The sequence below is a fragment of the Pieris napi genome, chromosome 13 (genome assembly GCF_905475465.1).
Source record: "Pieris napi chromosome 13, ilPieNapi1.2, whole genome shotgun sequence".
In the NCBI taxonomy this organism is placed as follows: domain Eukaryota; kingdom Metazoa; phylum Arthropoda; class Insecta; order Lepidoptera; family Pieridae; genus Pieris; species Pieris napi.
Window position 1 is genome coordinate 10,975,938 of NC_062246.1, and position 8,379 is coordinate 10,984,316.

The following is an 8,379-nucleotide window of genomic DNA, read 5'->3' on the forward strand; positions in this document are numbered from 1 at the left end:
TTTTCTTGAAGTTTCGACTCAGTTGTGGAACGTCGGACGTCGAAGTGATACGACCACCTGTCGTTGTTGTACCTGCCCTGCGATTCTGTAACTCACTTCACGAACTCACACAGCGGTTTTCGCATCGGCGGTCTCTCTCAAATCAGTCGTGAAGCAGTCATTTTATGATTTGGCATTCTTATAAACAATAAAGTTCAAGCTCCCACCTTTTCAGAATGCCAAATCATAAAATGACTGCTTCACGACTGATTTGAGAGAGACCGCCGATGCGAAAACCGCTGTGTGAGTTCGTGAAGTGAGTTACAGAATCGCAGGGCTGGTGGTGCACATTATCATGTTCTTGAAACTTTAACTTTGTTCCCTGAACAATATTTATTTCCATACAGGATGCTCCAACGAAATAGCGAAACATAAATATTGTATAATGATAGCATCATTCATGATTGAGCGTACTTCAGGGTGGATAGACATTTGGCGAAAAAGTGTTTAATTCTACAAACAATTCTATTTTTAAAATAAAAATTTCGTAAAGGGAATTTATGAAATATTAGTATTTTATATTTTATGCAAAATAATTTATTGAAATGACGAATTGTAAATTAAAATTCCACGTGTTTTTATTATCGAGGAATTTTTTTTTTTTATATTTGTATTAATTTTCGACACTAATATTTTAAATCTGTCCTATTTCTCGCATATTATTATTTATTATTAAAACTAACCGAACCGAAAATTTACAGAGCAAACTATAATCCATCCCTTAAAACTAAAACTGTTTCTTGACAACATTTCTCGGTGCACAGACAAGAAACGTTGTATATCTCTGTACGCAGTGGATCGGAAAAAGCCGCGAAATTGCATAATATTGACGATCGAAGCGTAACACGCTGTCAAACGGGTAAATACAACAGATGGCGAGCGACACGCATTGTAATTTGATTTCACATTTTGTATATTTAACTCAAAACCAGATAAATATTATATTTATTTACAACACACAAATATACAGTATTTACAATAATATTCTTAACTAATAAATAATAATAATTGATAAAAAGAAAATTAAAACAAATTTAAAACTTTGGTCCCCGTGGGAGTATACCTTTAATGCTGGCAGCATTTCTTCGTATTGCGATACTTATTTGTTGAGCGTGGAAACAACAACTCTGGGGACACCAGTACTATCTACCAGCCAATTTAAATCTTTAATTGCACTGTACCTGTGCACTAACGAGTCTACTCCAAAGGGCGATTCTATTCCCTTTGAAATATACTCGGAGGAAAGAGTGAGTTGGAGGAAAGACTCTTATACATGAGCCGTTTCATTTTCCGCATTCTTTACGGGCGCGCCTGCTTTTGTGCTTGTTCGAGGGAGTTACGGGGCTAACGTGTGTACAAGTAGAATCCCATACCGAAGCCCGTCTCGTCCACCAAGAGATAAAACCATTCCATCATCAGCGATCATCCCATGTTGACGCTTGTCATCGTCTCTAGCGATGCCTGTTGGCTCCAAAATGGCTGGAACATTGATGGAAGAACAAGAGTGCGGCGTGCGATGGCGTTGAGCACGGCGTAAATTAATTAAACAGCCTATACGCGATTACACCTGCTGTTTCTTTAATTTGGTCCATCCACCTTCTATGTTTCCTCTCTCTTTTTCGTTTGCTGTACCTTGGGTAGCAGTTTAGTACTGTTTTGCTCCTTTACTGTTGCTTTTGCCTTGTGCCCCTCCCATTTCCGCTTTAGTTTTCTTTTCTTCCCTATCATACATCGTTCCATCTATCTTCGACACACATGTAGCTTTGTATGCTTCTTTAGTGGGCGCCCTAGTTTGAGATCCATATGTAAGTAAAGGTAGTACGCAAGTATTGAAGAGCTTTCTTTAATTACCATGCTCGTTTTCTTATTTTTCGTGACTTCTTGAAGCGCCCAAACGCTCTTCCATGGTTTTGCTCTTCTTGTGTCGATTTCCTTCATTGAGGCATCGGTCATAAATATTGTCTGACCGAGGTACAAGTATTCTGCTACGTATGCTATAATACTGTTATTCAATACCTAGTATTACTTTCTGGAATTGGTCATACATTAAACACATAATATAGATGTGCGAAGATAAAATTAATTATGTGGCAATTAAAAATATAATGCGTTTCAATGTAACACATTAAGGAAGTTCTGAAATATGACAGAAGGTTATTTTAGAAAAATTAACTTTGTAGAGAGATTTGGTTGTTTTCAGGGTCGTTTATATAAACAATAACATACAAATTAAATCTATCAGCTTTTATCTAGTTTAATTTTTAAAACCACTATAATATATAATATTTAAATCAGTGGCGCTACAACCTTTTAAGCCTGGGCCTCAGATTTATGAATCTGTTTAATGGTCATTTGTCAATCTAATAGGCAAGTAGGTGATCAGCCTCCTGTGCACACGACACGCAGTCGCCTTTATGGGTCTTAGGCATTCCGGTTTCCTCACGATGTCTTCTTTAACCGTACCGTAGTGTTAAATGCGCACATAAAAAGTCCATTGGTGCACAGCCGGGGATCGAACTTACGACCTCAGGGATGAGAGTCGTACGCTGAAGCCACTAGGCCAATACTGTTGACGCCGGTTCTACCATTTACATGAAAATATGATTATTTTATAACACATCTCGCTTGTTTATATTTCTCTTCCATAATATGTATTATCTGCGTACGCTTATTAAATTGATTACGTTACGTTAATTTAATTTCATTAAAAAAAAGAATACTTGTCACACTGCCACAGGGACTTAACTTTTATTTATTATTATTACTATATAGGTGAAGAATATTGTACATATTTGTGTGTTGGAAAAACATATATTTTTAATCTGTTAAAGTTAGATAAGTTAAGGCAGATTGTGTTGCAAACGAATGAGTTTTAAGTTGCCCAAGAGTCGCAGACATGACGTCTGTACTTTGTGGTCATTAAAACCTGTCACACATAAGCGACGCGGATCGCGTTTAAAAGAAATCAATTCAAAATGTTTTTTTCATATAGGTAACACAATGTACACTTATGAAGGTCAAAAAAGAAATAGACATTAAATGCTTCTAATTTTACATTTCTGCCAGTTCTCAAATCAAGGGCGTAGAACGGATGAGAAGAACTGGCTGTAGTGGTGTAATGGTTGCAGCTTCTTAAAAACATTGTAAAACACAAAAAACCTTCAAAAAGAGTGGTGGAGAGTTTATTGCCAGTTCTTCTTGCCCGCTTTACGCCCTTGACTTGCGAATTGGTAGTAAATGTAAATTTAAAATCAATTTGACTTCTTTTCTGTTGACGTTCATAAGTGTACTTTGTTACCTATATGAATAAAGATATTTTGAGTTTGTGATTATAGTCACCTAATAGACTTTTAAAGAAAATCCAAACATTTCAACGATCAGCCGAAAGGAGCATGTTAGGCTTGAATCTTAGGGACAGAATTCAATGTACAACAGTACGAAAGAAAACAAAAATAATAGATGCAGCTAAAATGGTGTGCCGCCTGAAATGGCGTTGGGCGGGGCACACAGCAAGAAAGTGCGACAACCGATGGAGCGAGAGAATGCTGCACTGGTACCCGCGCGACCGGCGCGGTCACAGGGGCGCCCGCGCCGGCGCTGGGCGGATGACATCACCGCCGTCGCCGGGGTCACCTGGCCGCGCCTGGCCCACGACAGACACGAGTGGAAACGGATGGAGGAGGCCTATGTCCAACGGTGGACAAACCAAAACCTGACAAGCAAATGATTATTCCTAAATGTTAAAGTGTATTTTACGTATTGTTAAAAGTTAATTTTTCAATTCAAAATCAATGAAAGTTCTAATCTATTATAGTTAAGTTTTGGAAATAAAGGCTATTATTATTATTATTATTAATAGACTTTTTGTTCAAAAACGCTTAAGCCTAGCTTATTTCCCTCGTTTCTACGGACCACAATGAGTCACGTCAGTGAAAGTGACCGTCGATGACGTCATACAGCTCACATCCCGATACAAATGTCACAAGATTATTACCCTGTTATACAGTCTGTATAATTCCATTACAAGTATAAAACCTAGGCGTGGAGATTTATTTCAAAGGAATGTAATAATTTAATAAATTTTAGAGAATTTTATTTTACTTTTAGTTTAGTGCTTCCCAATCTATTATGTGTCATGCCCCACCTTAGCCTTCCTTAAATTCTTCTGACCCAATGGAACATACATAACTTTTATATTATAATATATTATATCTAAAATTGCTCAGAAATAAAATTTAGAAAATAATTTAAGAAACTTAAAGGAAGAAATTACTTGGAAACTGTTAACGAAAAGTCAGTATATTAGATTTTAAAACATGTAATGAAAATCTGAAATTACATATACGTATTTTAAAAAATAATACATTTTCGAAACGCCCCCCTTAACCATCAATTTTCCCGCCCGTGGGGCGGGGGCTTTGTGAATAAAATTTAGATAGTTGTTCATCAGACATCATTGTCTCATTGAACCTTTAAATCATTGAGCGTGTCCACTTTTACACAAACAAGTCTAGGTCACGGGTTTATCGCATGGACAGGCATGGACACGTTTGAGCGCGTTCGAGACGTATAAAAAAATATTACGTCAGATATATTTATTGTTTCTACGACATCTTTCGAGCATTATAGGCCAATAAAACAATTTTTAACCGGGTTTAAAGTTATTTATTTACAATTATTATTTTACATAATTTTAAATTTAATCGACGTTTCGCGTGCTTTACAGCGTGCGTGGTGACTGAAGACAAAAGTCAAAAGGTGTTGAATGTCAAAAAGTATCACAGCTTTAGAAAAAGTTGTATTATCTGTATTTATTTCCCCTGAGTTGGTATCCAACATATTCTTTAAATATTATTCTAACGTAACTTAATCTACGATTAAAGTTTAACGTATTTTTCCATGTCTGCTTTCTAACCTTACACAATCAGCGCAAATGCTCAATTATGGATATTAATTAGCTTGCTCTACATAGACAGTAATGTAATACAATCTTCTAGAATATTCTCACAAAGTTTCCTCTTTTATTTATTTTTTAACACTTCTTTGCAAAAATATAACACAACTGACATTATCAAAAGAAAAGGAGGGCAATTGGCGGCCTTATCGCTTTCGAACGATCTGTTCTAAGCAACCACTGTGAGAAAAAAATAGAAGCAAGTAAGAAGTTCAAAAAAACATAACACATAGTTATTTAGACACAACTAATGGAACGAAACAAAGCAATTAAAACTTATGTAAACAGTGATAATATGGACATTATTAAAGGACACATGAAAAAGAAAAAGTGCACATGAATCACGATAATTTTAGATCAGTTAGTACGAAGGTATACGATGTGGACAGGACAGGTAATGTACAGTAGAGATTTAAAGGAAGATAGAGAAGGAGCTAAGCGTATAGGGACGGGAAGTGAATTCCATAGCCTCACTGAAGAGACCGTACAGGATTCGCCAAGAAAGAAAGAATGATGAGATTTCAATGATATAATTTTCGGAAGAGCGTAAGCTATGGGGTCCCAAAATTTGAAATCGTTTTTGAGAAGTAGTGAGGATATGGAAAACATGAGCATCACGTCACTGACGAATGGGTAACCAGCCTAGCCGTTTACGGAACGCAGAGATATATAATATATAGGATATATATATATTTATTTATTTTATTTACAGAACAGTGAGAAACGGTAACGTTTAAGCGCTGTCGTCCCCACTTATACTGCGAGGTGCCTCGAATGCGTTGATGGCCTTTTAATTTGTTTTTTTTTCTAAACGAATGTTACGTACGAACATATATAACATTTAAGATCTGGTAACTAATATATTGATGATTTTATATGCTTTACAAGAGAGAAGGACCGGCAACACATCCGCCGAGCTGTTTAGACTAGCACAACATACCCGGCAATGCAGAAACCTAAAAAGCGTTTTAAATTTACTTAAGATTATTCAGAATGCTTTTCTGTTTACAAGAACGAAGCTAAATTTATATTTATACGAGTACTAGCTGACCCGGCAAACGTTTGTTTTTCCATGTATATTATTACTAGGAAACATTTTTTTAGTTCACTTAAAATAACTATCTAGAATAAAAAATAGGGGTTGATCGTAGAGGGTAGATGAAAGTAAAGCTAAGCTAATTTTATATGTTAGATATTATATAATAGTTAATGTATCTGCTTTGCCCAACTTTTTTTTTAGAAGAAGGCTTAATGTGATTACATTACGAATTGTGAAACTGTGAAACTTTGGTCATACTTGTTAAATAACAGAGTCAAGATTATTATAATTCATGGAGATTCAACAAGCGTAAAGTTACGACATTGTCTTTTAAATTCATATAATATACTTCCGATGAAGGGCCGGAGGACACAATGTTGTAAATTTAATGCACAATAATTTCATAAGATATCATGTGGGCACAGTAAGTAATTTAATTTGCTTATTACGAAATTGTCCTGTTCTCTAACTTTGCGTGGCTATACAAATACCATTATGTTTCAGGGGGCTCATAAACCGTATTATTATTATTACGGCCTTAAGTGTCTGTTTTTGTCTAGCGATTAAACCCGCAGAATGTCATAATTTTAAGTTCATAGTGCAAAATAAAACGTTTCAGATTTTAATAAATGTATAATTGCAATAAGTTATTAAAAGCCCGCGGCGAAAAATTAACTAAATTTGACAAATCGGCCATGTTGTTTAATGTCTCTGTTTGTGCGCGGGAGAAGACTGTTTAATTTTATTAAACTTAGTGGTTATAGAAGTTGTTTACGATTAAGTCTTAAGGTAATTAGTTTCGTGAAGCAAAAAAGAAACCGGAAGCGTTCTGATCTCATTAAATGTTTATGGTTTCAGCTCGAGTTGGAGCCATGACAGGTAAAATGTAGGGTTGCAATTATATTGTTAATTACCCACACGTTAGGAATAATGAATAAACATTTAGTTTTGTTGAAACATACAAATAAATATATCGTATTTTTTTGTTTTGTAGTGTACTCTATTTTGTCAATTTCATGTGACCGAAAAAATACGGCAATTATTTCGAGTAAAATGACTGATGGGATGACACGAAACAATATATTAACCATAGATCTAATTGACTTTGACATTATAGCAATTCGTCAGAAAATTCACTACTTTTAAATGTGAAAAAAGAATTAATAAATTGCGGTCAATAAGTTAAAGACATTGACTTCTAAGGAAGTAAACAACCATAGAAAGAATATTAAAAGGAGGGATTTTTGTTTCAAGCGTTGCCAATCTAAAGGGAAAGTGTTGATGCCACCTTCTAAGTGTATGACTCTTCTTTATCTGGCCAATGAGAAAAAAATCGAATCGTTGACAAGCAGCCCGTCTTGTTTTTGGACGAAACATATATTCATCCCACATACCACGTTAAAACTTGTTGGCAAAGTAATAAGCGCGTATGTTGGTTACTGAGTTTGTAGGAAAACCGTTATATAATAGGTAATGCAAAAAAAAAACCAGTGGCGCTTCAACATTTTAAGGCTTGGGCCTCAGATTTTTGTATCTGTTTTATGATCATTTGTCTAATAGGCAAGAAGGTGGTCAGCCTCCTGTGCCTGACACTCGCCGTCGACTTTTTTGGTCTAAGGCAAACCGGCTTTCCTTTAGCGTTCGAGCGAATTTTAAATGCGCACATAGAAAGAAAGTCCATTGGTGCACAGCCGGGGATCGAACCTACGACCTCAGGGATGAGAGTCACACGCTGAAGCCACTAGGCCAACACTGCTCCTTATTTTTAAATCACAATCCAAATCATGATGACATGAACGCAATTTTTTTTTAAAGTTGATGAAGGTAAAAGTAATCCCAGCCTGAACCAATTGCAGTAATGGATAATGCCCCACTGCACTCAAATAATTTCCAGCTTAAAATCTGAAATGCAGGAATGACGTAAGGGACTCTTTCACAAAGATAGTTTATACCATTTGATTAAAATATATCTATTGTAAATTCTAAACTATTGATTTATTAAACTACATGAGATAATTATTATTTATCACCTCCGCTCTATTTGAGAACGCAAATTTTAATTTCTTGTAAACCTTTTATTAATCGATAATTAAATATGAAGATAATTATGTTGGCAACATTTTGCTATAAGCTGACAGCGTCGCGTCCGCCCTTTTTTGGTGTTACGAACTCTATTATAAATTTATCCTCAACACAAGATATAACATTTTATATAAGTGACATCTAATAGAATACAAAGTCATTAAGTATGTGCATTGCAGCGCCATCTTTGTATGATGCAGAAATCATATCATATTACTCGTAATGTAATTTTCACATTTATATATATGGATAAAAAAATATTCAT